General features: G+C 40.7%; 1 long non-coding RNA gene across 1 annotated transcript in view; it reads right to left on the bottom strand.

Annotated features, from left to right (window-relative positions):
• Positions 1-202: 202 nt before the first annotated feature.
• The window catches only part of LOC109685570 (uncharacterized), a 229,554-nt gene continuing 209,537 nt past the window's right edge, over positions 203-20,219 (bottom strand). Inside the window, exons 12-13 of the long non-coding RNA XR_012441885.1 lie at positions 17,640-17,915; positions 203-1,394 (exon numbers count right to left, since the gene is read on the bottom strand). This is a non-coding gene — a long non-coding RNA (uncharacterized lncRNA). The remainder of the gene's footprint in view (positions 1,395-17,639; positions 17,916-20,219) is intronic.

Genomic DNA, 20,219 nt, shown 5'->3' with positions numbered 1-20,219 from the left:
TTTGGTTGTAAAAGTGCGACCATTTGACCTGTGTCGTTTGATCATGGGAAGGGTTAAAGGAGAGCCTGAACAAAGTTGCTCACAAATTCAGGTGGTTAATCACACAAGTCTCCACCCACCCCGTTTCCTCCCAGGTAAAGTGCAAGGAACAACCATATGACAGTAAGAAGGACTCATCCCTTTAATTAGGACCTCCCCCCCCCATCCCGGGGCTCAGCTCTGGGATCTGCTGGATGGCCCCTGTCTGGGAGCAGCCACTGTCCTGGAGAATACTTGCAATCTGTCCCTGAAGGCCCAGGTGCCTGTCTGTTTATAGGACATGCAGTTTAGAAATGTCAGCAGCATTTCCTGCCACAGCAACACAGTGCAGAGTTTCCTGCTTCTCAAGTGCCCACCAACACATTCAAATTAACTTTACTTTTTGAAAACAAAACCCAGAACTTTTTCTACCGAGCCTTATAATTTTCTTGCTGTGCCCAGTTCACTGGTGGCGGTTCTTTCTTCTTTTCTTTAGACTTGTGTGAGATGTGCTGTGTGGTTAGAAAGAGCTTGGTCTCTGTAATTCTATATGGGCCTCAACAGCACTACTCTATGAGAAGCCTGGCTTTTCAAAAACAGCCCAGGGGTGACTTGTGCAATGTTTAGAGTCCCAGTTCTGGAGGCTTCTGTTCTGTCACCATCCAGTATTGCTGTCACCAGGACCAGTATTACTGAAGAATAATTTATCTTTTTGGAGGATGTGTATAAAGCTCATAACACAGCAAGCAGCACTGAAAGTATAGGGTCTTACCTTTTGCAAGGAAATCTTTCCAATGGGAGGACGGACTTCAGGCTACCCAGGAAAGAATTTTTTTTTTTTTTTGGAGAGAATACTGAGATTTGAACTTAGAGCATCACATTGCTAGCCAGGCACTCTACTACTTGAGCCATGTCCCCAAGCCCCTTTTGCTTTAGTTATTTTTCAGATAGGGTCTTGAATATTTGCCTGGTGCAAAAATGTCTGATCTCAGATAGCAATTCCTCTACCTCCTACCTAGTTGGGGTCACAAGTGTGCACCAGCACACCTGGGTCATTGGTCAAGATGGAGTCATGCTAGCTTTTTGCCCTGGCTTGGCTGGAAGCACAATGCTCCCAATCTCCACCTCCCAAGAAGCTGGGATTATAGGTGCTTACTACAACATCCAGCCAAGAAAACTGCATTTTCCATGATCTACAAAAACTGCAAACCAAGTACCACAGCAGTACTGGAGGTGATTTTCAGAGATACACGAACAAAAGAGTGATGAAATCCCAGGGACCGAACATAATGGCATAGGGTCTTGCTTTCTCACTTGCTGGTTACATCAAGGGGAAGTTCTGTCTTGGCTCAGCCCAGTGCATCTTTAAAATCATTCTGTTAAAAGAGAGATTAGCAAGCATTAGGGAGAGAACAGATTTTTAGCAAAAACCTGTGGCAGGAAACTGTATCTAATTAGAGAGTGATTTGAAAAAATAGAATAAATAGTGTTTTACAATTCATATCATGACAACTGATATATAGATTCCTTGTCATGGACTTCTATTTGGAAAAAGTCAGTTGACATAAAGATGAATATTAAGATGTTGATATACCAATTCCCCTGGATATGTGTGGGGAATTCTGATGTTTCTATCAGGGCTCTGTCTGTCCCTATAACCTAATTTTTACCCCTTTACTCCTAATCTGAGGGTAAAGAAGAAACGGGGAATTTGGAATCTCCTGAAAATTCTACGGGAAATAGAATAAAGGATCTTTGTGTATTCTTTTCAGTTTTGGAACTATACCTTGGTTTTTTTTTTATTCATTTATTCACATGTGCATACATTGTTTGGGCCATTTCTCCCCCCTACCCCCCACCCCCATTTTCTCCCCCCTGCCCCCCCACCCCCCTTCGCATCCAGGCAGAACCTGTTCTGCCCTTATCTCTAATTTTGTTGAAGAGAAAAACATAAGCAATAATAAGAAAGACACAGCGTTTTTGGAGTTGAGATAAGGATAGCTTATTTTAATCAGATAATCTCTACAGTCTCTTTAAGCTAACTGCTCACTTCTTAGATGAACATGTTGGGTCTCAGAGAGAGAATGGCAGTTGCCCAACACACAGAGCTAGGAAGTAGCAGAGCCAATGGAAGGGCCCGCAGCTCCCTGTTCTCCATCTCCTGGGCGAAGCTGCCCAAGTGGGTTGGGAGACCGTTCTCCAGTTCCAAATCTGCGTCCATCCTGCCAGCTCTTGCCTGTAGGTACTGGCCAAGTGGAACATGAGAATTCTCAGTTTGCCAACTCCAAGGCAGAAGCCATCTGGTGTGTGAGAAAGACATGTGTGGTGATGACCTCAGGGATGAGATGACACTAGCCCAAAGCCACTGGAGACCTTGCAGTTCCGTCCTTGCAAAGAGCTTAATGATGCCTCTTCCTTCCTCTGACACAGAAGACTGCCCTTTGTTTACTGTTCCCACAGTTGAGACCCAGGGTGGGCCTTCTGTGAGTGCTTCCCAGCCACACCCTGTCTAAACATGCAGTCCTTACAAAGTATCTTCAGCCATCCCAGGAAAACTGCGCTAAGTCCTACTTCTTGTAAAAGCTGAAAGCCATTGTTAACAAATTCCAGGGGTGTTTGTGTCACTTGTTTACTGGATTTGGTCCTACTGATAGTGGAAGGTCTACTAACTTTCTAGTAACAAAAGTTTCATATGAAAAAAAAATCACCATAGGAAAATTATTTCCCACTCTCCTGTGTGCAAACAATAATTTGTCAACTTCTGGTGACCTGGATACTGTTGAATTGTGGTTGGGGTACACAGTCAGACACCAACTCTTGCAGATTACAATGACCCAAATTTGTATCCTTTGGGCTTTTCCTTTTTCCTTTTATAATTAGGCTAGCTGGGAATTCTGTAAAATCGAGTATGTTGTACCAATAAAAGAAAAGTACACTGGTTTGTTATTGTAGGGCATGAGTGAGATTTACTACTTCAGTAAGACCCATATGCAAAAGATCCCGAAGATGGAATAGTGAATCTTTTTGGAAATTTATGGCTAGGAGACCCCTGTGAGCTAGAATCTACCTCAGCAGTCTTGTCAGTCTCCTAAAGAGAACAAATGTCAACAAGGAATCATTTGGTTGAGGAACTAGGCGAAGTCCTAAAGCAAGGCTTCCACCTGCTTTCATTGTTCAGTGAGAAATCAGAGTGAACATGCATGCACAGAATGAAAATTCTTACTGTGCTGTTACCAAATGGTCATAGATTCCTGAGGACACCTGGGGCTTACATACACAGGTGTGGAAACACAAGCACGGTGGTCAGGTGCAGTGCAGGGCATTCAGTGTGCACTCATTTGAGAATCCTGGCTCCAATATAGTGTCTTAGACTTCAGCTATGCATCCTAAAGTGCATTTCCCTATCTTTCAGACGGAGACTACAATAAAATCTTCTCCATCAATTGCCTGATACTAAGCTTTGATGGTTTTGATATGCATACAAACAATAATAAAAATTATTGTCATTTTTGTGAGTGGGGAAGACTTTGTTCACTCCGATGTGAAAAAAAGAGTCCTAAATTCTCCCCCTCTCCTAGTGCTTCTGAAATAGAGCGAGAATGCTTATCTCAGGTCCCCTGCTAACTCAGAGTCTTGATCCTCTGTAGATTTCTTCCTCTGTATTTAATACATTCGTAACCTCTTTTGGTTACAAATGACAAAAAAAAAAAACAAAAAACAAAAACAAAACCAGTCCATACCAATTTAAGCATGAAACAGTGAAACAGGACTTACTGGATCACGCAATTGAGAAGTCCAGGTTTTGGCTTCAGACTATAAATCCAGGTATTTGATCTGGACATTATAAATGACTAAATTTTGTTAGCAACCTGTTGTCTTTCTTTGTTTATTTTTTGTCAGTACAGGGTTTGAATTCAGGGCCTCACATTTGATAGGCAGTGGTCTCCCACTTGAACCATGCTCCCAGTCCTTTTGATTTTAGTTTGCTTTTCAGATAGGGTCTCATGCTTTTGTCCAGACTGACCTCAGATCCTGATCTTCCAACCTCTGCCCTCTGAGTAGCTGGAATTGTAGCTGTGCACCACCATGCCTGGCCCTCTTCTTTTTCTGATGCTTTGTCTTCCTCAGTCTAGTCTAATTCTTGGCTGTGTTTCTATGGTGACTTGTCTTTTTCCAACTAGACATGAGTTTCTTTTACATGGTTTGCTTACTGCTAAGACAATTCTGATCCTTGACTTCTGATTCCATGTCCCAAAAGACAAAACCTCATTTTATTTCAGCTCCACATAAACAATATCCTGGAGAAAAACTGGAATGGTCTAGCCTGGGAGACAGATCAGAAAGCTGGCCCACTTGCTGTGACTGGAGAGATGTGGGTTGGGTCTGCGTTCTATGCCCCACTATGTCTCAACTGCCCCCAAATGGAACAGAGTGTAGCAAATCCACAAAAGACAGGTATGAAACAAAAAAGAACCATTGTGCACGTTCACTCAGAGAATGAATTTCTCTTTGTTGAAGAATTTGTGCCTCCATATCAGTGGTTCTTGTTCAAGGTACATCCCAGAATCACAGGAAGGGAGCTGAGTATATTAATTGTCAATCTCTATATTTTTTAAATTTGTATTATGCTTTATGACTGAAAAGTTTATCCTCCCAGCCAAGATTTTTTGTTTATTTGTTTTCAACTTTAAGACCCTCTGAGCTGGAAAAACCTTAACAGTGCTTCCAAGTTGGCTCAGCGATTGCTAAGAAGGAAAAAAGTGACTCTTACTGGTGTGGTCCCTATATCTGGACCATATGTTTGTATTTCCACTCTTTCTTAATTTTTACATCCCAAAGGGAACAGGCCTGCAGCAGTTCCAAAGAGTGCTTTCTGGTTCTATTTTCAACACTAGTCCCTGTCCATCTCCTAAACCCCCAGGGAATACAAACCGAGGAAATCATAGACATACTGATGTTCATGTATTTCCAAGAGATGAAAATGTAAGATAAAATCTGGACTCTCCACTTATAAGTTAAGTGAACCTCCTGCTCCTTCTCTGTAAAGTGGGGTGGAATTAACTATCACAAAGACTGGTGGATAAAATTACATAAGATGTTGGGATGAGTATCTTCTGCTTCCCAACAAGATTAAACAAGATTTACTCTCCCACCAGAAATAAACCAACAAACAAAAAGAACAAAATATATGGACAAATGGTTTTCAAGACTCTGTATTTCAAACTGTGACAGATCCCCGAGAGGTGGGAAAGCGACAAGGATGGCATCACAATGTTCCCAGCTTGCCTCTTTAGAAAGGTTTGTAGTCTGTGCTGCAAAGAGGGGAGACCAGGTAAACTTAGCAGACACTGAGTTGAAGTGTTAAGCTGAGTAACCAGGAAGGCAGAGGTGGCTACAGTGTGCAAGGTAGAGTCTTGGAGAGAAAAATATATTAGAGAGAACTCCAAAGACTGTCTGATGGCCCTGTTGGAATACTTAGCTGAGTATTAATCACATATGTGTGTAAGGAAACTACCCAGAATAATAGAAAGACAGATACAAATGGGTTAAAGAGAACATTGTCTGCTACTCACAAGGACCAGGAATAATTCCTTTCCCCCCAGCTAAAACCCATACTTTATAAGGCTTTTGGTAGAAAGCTGTTGCCTTAGTAATATGCAACAAGTAAGCCTAGACTAAGCGCTGCTCCAGATCTGCCTCAGACATCATAAATACCATGACCCTAAAGGATCAAATTATTTTCAAATAACTTCACTGATTCTCAGAAAAATCTCGTGACTATTTGTAGGTATCTAAAAATATCCATTACCCATCAAGGATAGCAAACAAACATTACCAGGTATGTATGCAATAAAAGCAGAAAACATGACCCAAATTGAGAATAATCAGCACAATGAAAGTGACCTGAGGCAGTCCCAGATGTTATAGTTAGCAGGCAAGGGCATCAAAACAGTTATTAGAATTGAATTCTACTTGTTCAGATAAATTTCACAAGACAATTTGACTCAAAAACATTTAAAGACTCATACTGAACATCTTGAGATGAAATCTATAGTGTCTAAGATGAAAACTACACTGGATGAGACTGATTCCAGATTAGACATTACAGAAGCAAATAATAGTGGACTTTAACAAAAATCAGAGAGAAAATAATTTAAAAAGAAAAATATCAATGAACTAAAGGACAGCTTGCAGCAGTCCAATACATATGTAACTGGATTCTGGAAAGGAGAGATAGGTGGAGGCAGAAAGAATATTTGAAGGAATAATGGACAACTGTTTTGACAAATTTAATGAAAATTATATAACTACAGATCCAACAAATTCATTCCTTCTCTAGCCCAAGATACACAAGGAAAACTATGCCAGGCACACACAACCAAAATATACTAAACATTATCAAAATCATAATAAAATATACTTAATATCAGTGACAAAGAGAAAATCCTAAAAGCTTCCAGAGGGGAGAAAGACATTATGTATAGAAAATTAAAATGAAGACGAAAACCGATTTCTCATCAGAAATGATGCAAGCAGGAAAAATGCAGGTCTCTATCCTTAAAGAACTTGCAGGAAAAGAATCAATCTAGAATATTATACTCAGAAAACTATGTCTCCAAAAGTGAAGGTTAAATAAGCACATTTTCAGACATAACAAAGCAGAAAGAATACATCAGTACTCACAAAGCCCAAAAGGTATAGGAGAAAATCCTTCATGGAGAAAGAAAGTGATGTCAGTTGAGAATGAGGATCTATGCAATGAAATAAAAAGTACCAATAATGATAAATAAACACATATATAAGAGTCATAGCATACTGAAAATGAAAATGTTTCACAATTGCAGAAAGCCTGGGAGGGGAAAATGGGAAGAGACTACAGGTAACGTAGCATCGTATCACTTGAAAGTAGACTGATAAATTATATGTGTACACCATAGGCTCTAAATGCAACCACTGAAAATACAAGCCTCACAGCTAATACACCTTAAGGAGCTTGAAATAGAATCATAACAAACACACAATTAATCCAAAGCAAGGGAAAAAAATGAATGAAGAACAGATGTAATAAAGAGAAAACAAATAACAAGATGATAACTTTAAACCTAAAGATATCAATAATCTATTAAATGTAAATGGCCTAAATGCCCCCAGTGAAAAGCCAGGGATCAGCAGATTGAATAAAAAAAGCAAGATCTAATTATATGTGGGGAGGGAAGAAGGATAAGAAAGAATAATAAATGGGATGAATTTGATCTAAGTACATTATACATATGTATGCAACTACCATAATGAAACTCCTCTGTACAATTAAAATGTCCTAATAAATAAATATATTTTAATATATTCTTTTCTTCTAACAGCTTTACTGACATATAACTCACAAAACATGCAGTTCACCCACCTAAACGTATAACTCTAGAATATTTGCAGGATTGTTTGGCCATGATCATGATCTAATTTTGGAAAATTTTGTTTCCACAAAAGAAGCCTCTAACTGATTAGCTGTCACCAGCTAAAGGTAATATTTCTCCATGGCACCCTTCACTGCTTTGTCTTGATGCCAAAAAATGAAAAAAGAATTATCTGACGGGTAGTAATCTCCTTTTGCCTCCAGTGAAGGGTACAATTGTCATTCCCATTTTACAGGTGGTGACACCTCCCTCTCCCAGGACCTCTTGATGTGAGACCTGTTTACAGAGATCTGCCTTAGTCCTCAGTTATCAGTGAAGCAAAACTCACAAATCTATACCTCTTAGAAAATGCTGTCTTCACAAGGCTTCTCTGAGCCTGCGTACTCTACCTCTTACATAAACAATATTTGGTTTTAAACTGAACTATCACAACCACTGTCTGATCTGCTGCCAACCATCTTCACATCAGGCACTATACCTGTGCCATCCACTCCCCTAAAGGGACACCAACACTCCAAAGAACTGGACATCTTTGCAGACAAGAATTTTTCAGCTCCTTAAACTATTCCCCAGCTTGCTCTCACAGCTAGCAAGAAACCTCTGTTGATCTTTTTGATATTTTGACTTTTCTTACAGTAAAATCTCAGATGACTGCAGCACAGATACCTTTTCTCACTGGATACATGGGAACAGGAAGATGCTTGGGATTCTGGCTTCTCATAGGAGGTCCTCACAGTTTGAATCTATTTGCTTTGTTTTAGTACTTATGGCACCACGATGAATATAAAAATTGTTTAAAGTATCTATCTCCTAGCCCCTGGTCCTTTGTCCCAAGTCAGAAAGTTGCCAAGTGTTGTTGTCTGCACTTTTTCTCCTTTCTAACAGGTAGCATTGATCTTTCTTTCCAGACATCTTGCGGGAAGAATGAATGAAGTCAAGCGGAGGCTCAGGATGAGTGGCAAGATGGTGGGAGGGTCAAGTAGTCCAGCTCCTACACACTTTGATGTTTTGAGCCTTGTGGAAAGCAGCTAGCAGAATTCAGATATGCTTAACTAGTAATTGATTATTCAGCTACATCTCAGAACAGTTTGTTGGGGCTTGCAACCAGTCTTCCCTTTGCAGCCCTTGGGGGTAGGGGACAAGTGACTGTGGGATGCGGCCTGAGGAGGACCAGAGGTGAGAAGTCAGCTGGCCCTGAGGTTCAGGTCTTGCAAACCTTCTTTTGCATCCATTCTGAGATGGCCAGTGGTGTAAAATAAAACTAAGAAGAAGGAAAAGGCGAACCTTTGATGAACGAGTGCAGAAACTATAGACAAATGTAATTTTTGTGGGCTTAAGGATTATGTTCAATCTTTGTGGGGTGTATACACAAGTTTTTTAAGGTAATGAATATTACTAATGCTTTTCTTCTACTGCCTGCTGCTTTTCCTGTAATTTTCATTCACACTTCTTTTTTTTTTTCATTTTTCTTTTATTATTCATATGTGCATACAAGGCTTGGTTCATTTCTCCCCCTTGCCCCCACCCCCTCCCTTACCACCCACTCCGCCCCCTCCCTCTCCCCCACCTCAATACCCAGCAGAAACTATTTTGCCCTTATTTCTAATTTTGTTGTAGAGAGAGTATAAGCAATAATAGGAAGGAACAAGGGGTTTTGCTGGTTGAGATAAGGATAGCTATACAGGGCATTGACTCACATTAATTTCCTGTGCGTGGGTGTTACCTTCTAGGTTAATTCTTTTTGATCTCACCTTTTCTCTAGTACCTGTTCCCCTTTTCCTATTGGCCTCAGTTGCTTTAAGGTATCTGCTTTAGTTTCTCTGCGTTAAGGGCAACAAATGCTAGCTAGTTTTTTAGGTGTCTTACCTATCCTCACACCTCCCTTGTGTGCTCTCGCTTTTATCATGTGCTCATAGTCCAATCCCCTTGTTGTGTTTGCCCTTGATCTAATGTCCACATATGAGGGAGAACATACGATTTTTGGTCTTTTGGGCCAGGCTAACCTCACTCAGAATGATGTTCTCCAATTCCATCCATTTACCAGCGAATGATAACATTTCGTTCTTCTTCATGGCTGCATAAAATTCCATTGTGTATGGATACCACATTTTCTTAATCCATTCGTCAGTGCTGGGGCATCTTGGCTGTTTCCATAACTTGGCTATGGTGAATAGTGCCGCAATAAACATGGGTGTGCAGGTGCCTCTGGAGTAACCTGTGTCACAGTCTTTTGGGTATATCCCCAAGAGTGGTATTGCTGGATCAAATGGTAGATCGATGTCCAGCTTTTTAAGTAGCCTCCAAATTTTTTTCCAGAGTGGTTGTACTAGTCTACATTCCCACCAACAGTGTAAGAGGGTTCCTTTTTCCCCGCATCCTCGCCAACACCTGTTGTTGGTGGTGTTGCTGATGATGGCTATTCTAACAGGGGTGAGGTGGAATCTTAGTGTGGTTTTAATTTGCATTTCCTTTATTGCTAGAGATGGTGAGCATTTTTTCATGTGTTTTCTGGCCATTTGAATTTCTTCTTTTGAGAAAGTTCTGTTTAGTTCACGTGCCCTCATTCACACTTCTGAAAGGACTTATGAAATAGTATGACTGATTCTCATAATGTGATTTTTTTCTGGGTTTTTTTTTTGACAGAGTAAAAAATGTCCAGGATAATTCTTAAATAATAAATTCCATTGGTTGTTTTCCAGTGAGCTCACACTCAGGCTGAGAGAGGATGCTTAGAGGACATTTACAGCAGTGAGCTGTACTTGGTTCACAGGAATACGAGGGAGAGGGTAGAAAATCAGAAGGTGCATATCAGATCTTCCTGGGGAAAATCATGTATACATTTACAAAGAATTTTAAAATCATCGTATTGCTTACATTTAATGCTATTCATGCAATTTAATCTATTTGGAAATTTCAAGAGGTTTTAAGTCATGTGTGCTTATTAAAAAGGGAATACTCTTAACGTAATAACAACTTTTCTGGCCAGGCATGGCTAGAAAAACCCAGCTTCACAGAAGGGTGAGATAGAAGGATCTTTGTTTTAGACACTATCTGAAAAACAAACTAAAAGTGAAAGGACAAAGGGGTATGGCTCAAGTGGTAGAGAACCTGTGTACCAAGCACGAGGCCCTGAGTTCAAGCTCACCACCACCATAAATGAATGAATGAGTGAATGAATGAATAAATAAATAACAACTTATTTACGATAAGCTGATTTACGTAAAACAACTTATCCACCAGAAGTGCAGATCTGAGGCTTGAAACCAGTTTCTCTGATTCCAAGCTCAGCCCCCTTTTCCTGATATTCAGGAATCCAGTGGCTTCAAAGAACATGTTAGCTGTCTGTCCTGGTTGCCTCTCTGTTAAAGAAAGGTAAATGAGAGTCTTCTGAATGGCAAGTGATGTCTTTCTAAATGTTGTAAGTGCTCAATAGATGTTGTTAGTTTGTAGCAATCATTGTGCTCAGCATTTTGTAAGCGTTATCTAACTTAAATCTCGTAACTATGCTCAATGCTCCTATTTTTGGTACAATTACCCCCATTTTGCAGTAAGAAACCTGTGCAAAGTCACACAATTAGCATGTGATTGACTTAGGATTAAAAACAGGAACTCTGATGGTAAAATGCATTCTCCTAATTGCTGGATCATGTGACAGTCTGGAATCACAGTTGTCTCTGTTCTCAACAAAAGCCAGCTCTAGGTTCTGTAGCATTTGAGTAGAATGTGACCAGCGTTCCTGCTTGTGTTCTAACACTCTCAGACAACCTTGACAGCGCATGAGCTGGACAGCTCAGAGGACGACCAAGCAACTGTAGAATATCCAGTGGGGAGAGATGCCTCTGATCCAGGACAAAGTGCCTGTCCCCAGTGAACACCAGTACTGGGTGTTTACAATTCTCATGACTTGCTATCCATGTCTTGAAGGACCTTGTGGATTTCTATCCACTAGCTTTGGCTCCACACTGTCTCTCTCAGACTGAGGGGTCTGTTGGTGTCACCAAAGTGCACATGGTCTTGAGGATACCGCTAAACTGCCTTCACAGAAGCATGTATGGGAGTGCTGGACAGAAGGATGAAACTTTAGTGCTTCTTTTACCCAGCCCAGTGAATCATGCAGTAAACAGCATCCAAAGACTCTTGCTTGAGACCTGGCTAGTATAGCCATGGAACCTGGGTTTGGTGTAGAACATTGAGACTGCACAATAACCATGAATCTTTACTTGGAATCTGCCTGCCACACAGAATCCTAGCAAAATGTCTGGAATGCAGATTATTTGAGCAGGAAAGGACTTGATTATCAGCTGGAAGGCATCTTCATTTTGACACAAGGAAAACTCCAAAAAGTAAGCAAATTGCTCTATGTCACGTAGCAAGTTGGCTGTAAAGTCAACATAAAAACTTTGCCTGGGACATCCTGAGATCTTCCTGAAGGAACATTCTCTTCCTCCATCCAACTGTTTGTCTATCTTTCTGTCTGTCCTCCATCCATTCATCCATCCAATAAACTTTTGTTGAGTTCTCCTTTACTGTTGACTGTAATAGATGCTAAGGTTCAAAGATGAAGATTGCACCTTAGTCCATGCATTTTGAAAGCCAATACTCAGGGGTGTGGATCTAATTATTATACTAATTTTATATGCTCTATAATAAAGACATATATATGCCATGGGAACACAGAGAAGAAAATAATTAAACTTCCAGGCAAGAATCATGGAAGGAGTTCATTTGAACTGATTCTGTGGGATGGGTGGGTGGCCTAATAGGAGAAAGGTAGCCCAGGGAAATGGCAGATATGAGAGAGGTCATGCAGGAATGAGAGAAGAAGCCCATATCTCACATGTAACTGAACACAGTGAAGAGAAAGCACTGGAAAAGTAGAAATACTGATACTTCAGAGAAACATTTGGGATGTGGGCAGCTGAAGGAAATCCCCTACACACTTGACACCATGGAAACGCGGTCCATCTGGACAATTACATGAACCTAAAGTAACTATAGATGTATCTATTTGTCTCACATCAATTTGGTCTTTTAAGATGGTTGCTGGCATCAAGAAGAAAGTGAGAAGCCACCAGGAGAGGAAGGCTGGGGAAGCACAGCAGTTTCTCTTCCTATTCTCCTGTGGCGGCAGCTGAAGGGTATACTCAAAGCTATGCACAATTTAGTGACACCAAGAAACACTAGGATCTGAAAGAAAGCGAAGAGTGGGGAAGTCAAAATCAATGTCTCAAAAGACAAGAGGCAAGGTGTAGAAAACAAGTCTCAAGCCAGCCTCTAGTGGCTCGTGGCTGCAATCCTAGGGAGGTTGAGATTGGAAGGATAGTGGTTCCTGGTCAGACTGGGGAAAAAAGTGTGTGAGACCCCATCTCAATGGGGAAAAGCTGGGCATCATGGTGTGTGTCTGTCATCCCTTCAATGGAAAGAAGCTTAAAATAGGAGGATTGAGGTCCAGGTCAGCCTGGGAAAAAAGCAAGACCCTATCTCCAAAATAACCAGAGCAAAAAGGGCTGGAGGCATGGCTCAGTGGCATAGCACTTGCTTCCCTGACTCAAATCCCTGACTTCAAACCCCAGTACTGAAAAAAAAGAAGAAGAAAAGAACTAGAAAAAGTCTCAAGAATCAGACAGAATCCTATCTGAAGATCGTGGGGTCCTCTTGATCACTATTACATATCTAAAAGGCTGTTTCAAGGGGTTCCAAAGACTGCATAAGTGAAAAATGTGCCCCACATGGTAAGGGTGGTAATAAAATAGATTGCTCACTGCCCTTCCAAGAGGACCCTAGAACTCAAAGAACAGAGGAAAGCTAAATTGTCTCTCCACCCCAGCTGCAGCATGGTGTCAATAATGTCAATATGAGAAATTTACAGTTCCTGAAGAGGCCAGATGTCTCCTCAGGAGAGAGAGACTGGGTTCCCCTTCTTCTCAGCATCTATCTCTGCTACACACACATCAGTTTTGTTTTGTTTCCCAAAGAAATTGCTCCAGGTCAGCCTAGGGAGTTTCACCTAACTGCAGATTTGGCACAGATCATCAAAGTGGAGTAAATTTTGAAATATCCAAAATGTGGGGTACGGAGTAACCAGCCAAACTTATTTTTTTCCACACAAAGTTAGTGACCACTCAAAGATCTGCGGTGGCTTTAATTATTTGTTGCATGTAATTACTGATGAATGCACGCACAACGCAGCTCCCAGTTTTAAATAAATAAATATATGCTGTGATAGTTGACAGGCGCATGGTGTCCAGATATTTCATGATTCTGGTATTTCTGTGAAGGTGGTCTAGGATGAAATTAACAATTAAATTGATAGAATTTTAGTGAAGAGATTGCCCTCTGTCATGAGGGTGGGCTTCATTCTCTCAGTCCAAGGCCTTAAAAGAACAGACTGACCTTCAGAGCAGAAGGAATTCTGCCTTATTCCTGGTATAAGGTAAGCCTCCAACTCTTCACTGAATCTTCACCTTGATGGCCTCACTCCAAAAATTTTGGATTCAACAAATATCCAACTCTGTGAGTCAATTTCTTAAAAATCAATCAGGCAATCTCCTATTGGTTCTCTCTTTTGGCAGAACTCTGACAAAGCTATTTACATCTATCTAATTTTCATCAGCACTTTCCACCCAGATGCTCTTATCTCCATTTTATGGGTGTGAGAGTGAGACTCAGAAATCTTAAATGATCAATGTCTTACCACTCACAAGAGACAGAGCTAAGACTTGAACCCTCATCAGTCTGACCCAGAGATTATGTTCAATTCCCCAAGTGATGACAAGTAACCATGTGAAATGGAACTACTTTAGCAGCAGAATATGCAAAGGGAGAAGATCCACAAGTGTGGAATCATCTCCCAATAACTATCACCAAAGAAAGCATTCACAACTGGAAAAGACAGACAGCTGGAAAACAAGGGCTGCCTTGGTGAAATCAACCACAACCCAGATGCCTGGCTCTCTCTTTGCCTTTCTTATTCCCTACACTGCTTTGATGGGTTTTAGCTGATTCTGGATGTGCCCTAAAAGGAGAATAAATCCATGACAGCCCCCAAAGAAGGAAAATTCAGTTTCACATGAACTCTTATGACTTTGTCATTGACTATCTCCTTTCGTTGAAATGTTTTAGAAAATTACCCCAGACAGATTTTTGGAATACGTAGGATTAGTTTATTTTTTAAATGAAGGTCATTCCACAGAGAATAAGCTTAAATATTGACTCATCAGAGGAAGTACATTCTCAGGGTGATGGCAATTGAATCCAGCTCTGCAATTTTAATTTGGGTGGACATGAACACAGGGTAATGCACCATGTTTCTTCCCAGATCTCCAGTGTCTAGCTTGGATAATGATGGAAAATAACCACTAGTCAACTTCGTTTCCTTTAGCTTTCTCCTCACCAGGATTTTTCTTTTTCCCTTTCCCCTAGCCCATTTTGCTGTCACATGATTGGGAAACCTTCACTCAACTTTGATGGGAACTTGGTCATTCCTCTCCTTACAAGCAACCAACCCAGAGTGCCTGAGGATGAGGTCATGGGAGCATCTTTGCCTCTAGAAATGAGCATTATTATTTCATCCTTTGTTCCCTCCATTCTCACTAGCTTAGATAATCCAGTGTGGCCCAAACGATTGTCTTCTTTGCTTTTCATGGTGTGAACTCTTATTTCAGCATCCCTTGGATTTTCCAGTGATGTGTTTGCCTCTCATACATGTCTCTGTGTTCTCTAACTTTGATTCTGTTTTGGTTTTAATTCTCCCCTTGTGTGGATTTAAGTAGTCCCTGATGGGGAGGGTGTGTGATTTCATATCAGGAGAATGGTGTGGCCATGGCAGTGAGGCATTAGGGTGTATCTTAAGTCAACCACACTTTGGGGAATGATGACAAGTATGATTTATAAGTGATTTCAGCTCTGATTTCCATACAGTTATTCTCTGATTCACAATTATTCCTTGGAGGAATGAAAAGTAAAAGAAAGTGCAGTGTGGGTGGTAGGTTCCCTCCCTAGAAGTTCACAATAGTCATCATGTCCTTATAGGAGAACAGATATTTATGCTTTGCAAAGGATGAACAACCATGGCAACTGGGAAACTGTCAGAGCCAACTAAAGCTTATTTTCCTTTGACCTGAGTAAAACAAGACTACTTTAACATAATTGTCTAGAATATTGCCAATAATTCATGCCATAATAAATCCCCAGAATGAATTTGAACTATAAGTGTATAAATTAAATAGGCAAAAGTTGATCACCTTTTATTTACATTAAATAAAAGCAGAAAAAATGACCAATTTTCCCATGACACTGAGGTTTGAACTCAACTCAAGCCCTTGTGCTTGCTAGAGAAGTGTGCTACCATTTGAGCCACACACTTTCCATCCCTTTTTTGCTTTAGTTACTTTTCAGATAGGACCTTGAGTTTTTGCCTGGCATGGGCCTCAGACCATGATCTGCCTACTTATGCCTCTCATGTACCTGGGATCACAGGTGTGTGCCATTACTGCCCAGTTTAGTTGTTGACATGGTTCTCACTAACTTTTTGCCCAGGCTGGCTTCAAATCATGATTCTTGTGATTTATAGCATCCAAGTAGCTGAGATTACAGGCATGAGCCACTGCCCCTGACCCAAATTCAGATCTTCATAAGAGTAAAAGGAGGAGTGCTTAGAATTAATACAGGGAAAAGGAGAAGTTAATACAGGAGCAGGGGATCATATTGGGACCCTTGTCACACTCAAGCTAATTATTGTATCTTATCTGCTTCATTACTAGATCCTCAAACACAGGATCCAGAACTCAGTTGCTTTTATTGGTAGCACATTTTATTCTCTGCTAGGGGCTAAGAACACATTTGTATTCAAGGAATTACACACTCTGATATTTGAAATAAATCACCAAGGTACCTGGTATAAGGTAAGCATTCAATAAATTATATTAATAAATACACTTGAAATATAAAAATAAGCACAACCTGGTATGGTTTAGATGATTACACCATTTTCAGATGCTTAATACAGTGGTTTTGGAGATATTTAAAATTTTTCATTATAATTATTTCACTCTACTTCTTTTTTGTGCTTTTCAAAAAGCCCACAGCTCTCAAATGTAAAACAGACAGAAGCAAGTATAAGCACCTTGGCAAAATCCTCAGCATTTGCAATACCCTAAAGGACAAATGTGGACCCAAATGTTTCACTTGTAGCAAAATTAAAAAACACTATAACTCTATAGAAGACATGATTAATATGTTCAAATTTCAGCTAAACATGATTTGCAGAAAGCATTTCAACATTTTCTGTAGTTCAGAAGGCCATCAAGAAAGAATTAAGACGAAATATTTGACATCCACTACACTTTGGTTTTTTTTTTTTAAAGTCTAATGGATATGACAAGTCCTTGGTGATCCCCTTGACTGAATGTCAGACACAGAATGGAAAGAGAAAAGACCATTGCTAATTGCATCATTTATCTTTAGACTACTCAGACCCAAAGAGAATACAGTGCATATCACACATGCGCTGTATGATATGGTTTTAGATGTCTCTTCCCTCTGGCCCAGCAAGTCCTTGCTTTGACTTTCTAGGCCTGTGTGGATAGCAACTGTTCTTTAAACTATTTGCTGGAGGGCCAGGTATGGTGGCACATCCCCATGATCCCAGCTACTCTGGAGACAGAGGTAAGAGGATTGTGGTTGGAGACCAGCCTGGGCAAAAATTAGTGAGACCCTATCTCAAAAACAAGTGACAAGAAAAAGGACTAGGGGCATGGCTTAAGTGATAAGAGTGTTTGTCTAGCAAGCATGACACCCTAAATATAATCCACAAACCACTCAAAAACATTTTTGCTAGAATAGAAATAGGATATTTCATTTTATTAGGATCCCAAAGGATCCCAGAGGATGTTTCTATTAAGGATTGTGAAGGCTGGAGCAAAGATTTGAATTCATTTGTTCCTTCTAGAAGCTTCTTTCCCGTGTTCCACATGGCCAGAGTTGTCTGTAGCAAGTCTGTGCCAACATCACACTAAGGCCACACTCAAAACCTTGCTGGGGCCAATGCAATGGAAGCAATTGGGCTGGCGGGGCCACACCAGGATTTCTACTCTCTTGCACATAGTCTTTTCTGCCTCTGTGGAGTTTGCATCATCAATGTATTAGTTATCTAGTGCTACATAGCAAATGACCACAAACTTATGACTGAAAACACCACACATTTATTACCTCAGCGATTCTGTGGATCAGGAATCAACCACAGCTTGGCTGTAGCCTCTTCTTCAGAGTCCAGGTGCCAGGATCCATCTGAAGTTTCTACCAGGGAAGCAATGGTTTCCAAGTCATGTGACTGCTGGCAGGACTCCATTCCTGGAGGACAGTTGGACTGAAGGCCTCAGTTCCCAGTTGGCTGCTCTTCAGAGGGGTCCAAATTCTTTGCCTGTCCCAATTCATAATATAACAGCTTGCGTCATCAACATGAGAAGGCAAGAAGAGTCAGAGAGCCTGTAAGATGGAAGTCATGGTCATAAATTGACCTTAGAAGTGACATTTCATCACCTTTGCCATACTCTGTTATATGTAGCAGGTCAAGGGAGCTGAGTTCTACACCTAGGACTTGTCTCCAACTTTGTCCCACACCACCACACCTCCATGAGCCATTTGTGTTGTTTGCAAAATACCACATCTAGAAAGACTGACCACCTTTGCACCTGCTCTTCTCACAGCTCCATCTAACTGGCCCTCTCCTCAATCTTGAGGCCTTCTTTAAATGCCATCTTGTCTCAGTGGCCTAACCTACTGAATATCTATTTTTTCAAGCTCCTTATGTTAGGCATTGTCTGGGATCCTGAAAAAATAAGATAAATTTCCCAACATTTCTCAAGGGATTCTTTTTACCTAGTGGAAGAGGCAAATAAATAACCAACCTTGGGCACCACTATGCAATTTACCATGAGAGAGGTAAGAGCAGGGTACAGCAGTAGTGGACTGGGAGGTCTCATTGGGGTGGGGGAAATCCACTAATTTGCCCAATAAGTTGAAGTCAGCTTGGCATGAAACCTGTCACAACTGGTACCTGTCCAGCCCCCTTTCTTCTCACTATGTGATTCAGTCACAAAGAGAGAGGAAAGGGTCTATCGAAGCCTGTGCTGAGCTTGTCCATATGATGTTCCTCCTGAGAGCTAAAAGTGTCCCTTCTTGTCTGCTGAACTCTTATCCATCCTTAAAAGAATCAATTCTGACCCCTCTTAAGGGGCTGCCCCCAAATCCCTAGAAATGTAAGCATCTACATGAAAGATGTTTCCATAGCCCTTGGTACATAACTTGAATAGGACAGGTAGCATGTGTTATAATTGAAAATGTGACTGTCTTGTTAAACTGCCAGCTCCTTGATGACAGAATACATCTTCTCATCGCTGTTCCTTCAGTGCAAGGTTGGCACAGCAGTATCTCAGTAACACCTGTGAAGAGCACATGAAAGAAAAAATTCCAGGGAGCAGGAAGGCCCTTCTCGGATTCGCCTTGTTCTTTCCTTTCAGCTCTTGTAAACACCCATGAACTTCTGGCTGCCTGAATCTCTGCAGGAACATTTTCAGTGGTCAGCCATGCTCTAGTTGGTGAGAAATTCCAACATGCCCACCCAGAAATCAGAAACCTGGATGCCCCCTGACTCTTCAAAGAGTTTAGCATAGTCTTTCAACCCTGGTCTGAATTGAATACATCTGTTTAAGAACTTAAGTTCCAATTTGAAAGTCAGGGAGGAAAATATTGTCTTCACACGCAGAAGGCAGATTCTCTTTCTGCCTGGTCAGGATTGCTTCCTCACTGTTAGGACACTGAGGCTGATGCCTTGTCACTCTATGGCCAATGTTCCTATAGGCTCTAATAGATAGACACCAATGGGGTCTGTAATCTTTAAAGCACTAATTTACATATCGATCATATTTTATACACCATCTCCACTATATTTCACTGTAGTAAACACATGTCTTTTCTAAGGCATTAAAATAAAATTTACTGTTTTAGAAAGTCTCATTGTGTGATTATTGCTGTCCTTTTAACTTAGTCTATGACATTAGTGATGATTATAAAAGTAGCAATAATAATAACAGCAAGAATGATGAGGGGTGATTTCTACATAGACACATTTATTTTTCTCATTTTATTTTTTAAAGCTATCTTGGCTTGGTACTATTAAAACATTTTGAAAATTGGAAAACTCAGGCTCAGTTTGGGCATGTGGTTCAGCCCATAAATCCCAGCTACTCAGAAGGTGGAGGTAGCAGGAATGCAGTACCAAGCCACTCTGGACAAAGCTCAAAATTCTATTTGAAAATCAAACCTAAAGCAAAAGGACTGAGGGCATTCCTCAGAGGTAAAGCACTTGCCTAACATATGTGAGGTCCTTAGTTTAATTCCGAGTACTGAAAGAAAAAAAAAAAAGAAAAGGAAAGGAAAAGAAAATTTAGGGTCACAGAAGTGATGGAGTGATACAGGGAAGACAAAGAAGGTGTAAATTTTAAGGGACTAGGAAGAGGCCTCAGTTCCTAGCTGACAGTTGGTAGGAGACCATGCTCCCCATCCTGTGTCCTGACATTCAATCCTTGGGAATGAAACTTTTTGCTTCCCAATGAGAAATAAAGTAAGTACCCCCAAGGCTGCACAATTGGTAACTGGGCTCACACTGAGATACAGATAATAAAAATTGTGTCTTTTTTTAGACCAGATTTCAATAAAAAAGGGATGAGAGGAAGAATGGAAGATGGGTGGGAAATAGAACCGAGAACCCCAGGTAACTAAAGGGGAAGG

The sequence above is a fragment of the Castor canadensis genome, chromosome 15 (assembly GCF_047511655.1).
Source record: "Castor canadensis chromosome 15, mCasCan1.hap1v2, whole genome shotgun sequence".
Classification (NCBI taxonomy): Eukaryota; Metazoa; Chordata; class Mammalia; order Rodentia; family Castoridae; genus Castor; species Castor canadensis.
Note: the sequence above shows the minus strand (reverse complement) of the source record. Positions and strands in the feature narration are given on the sequence as shown.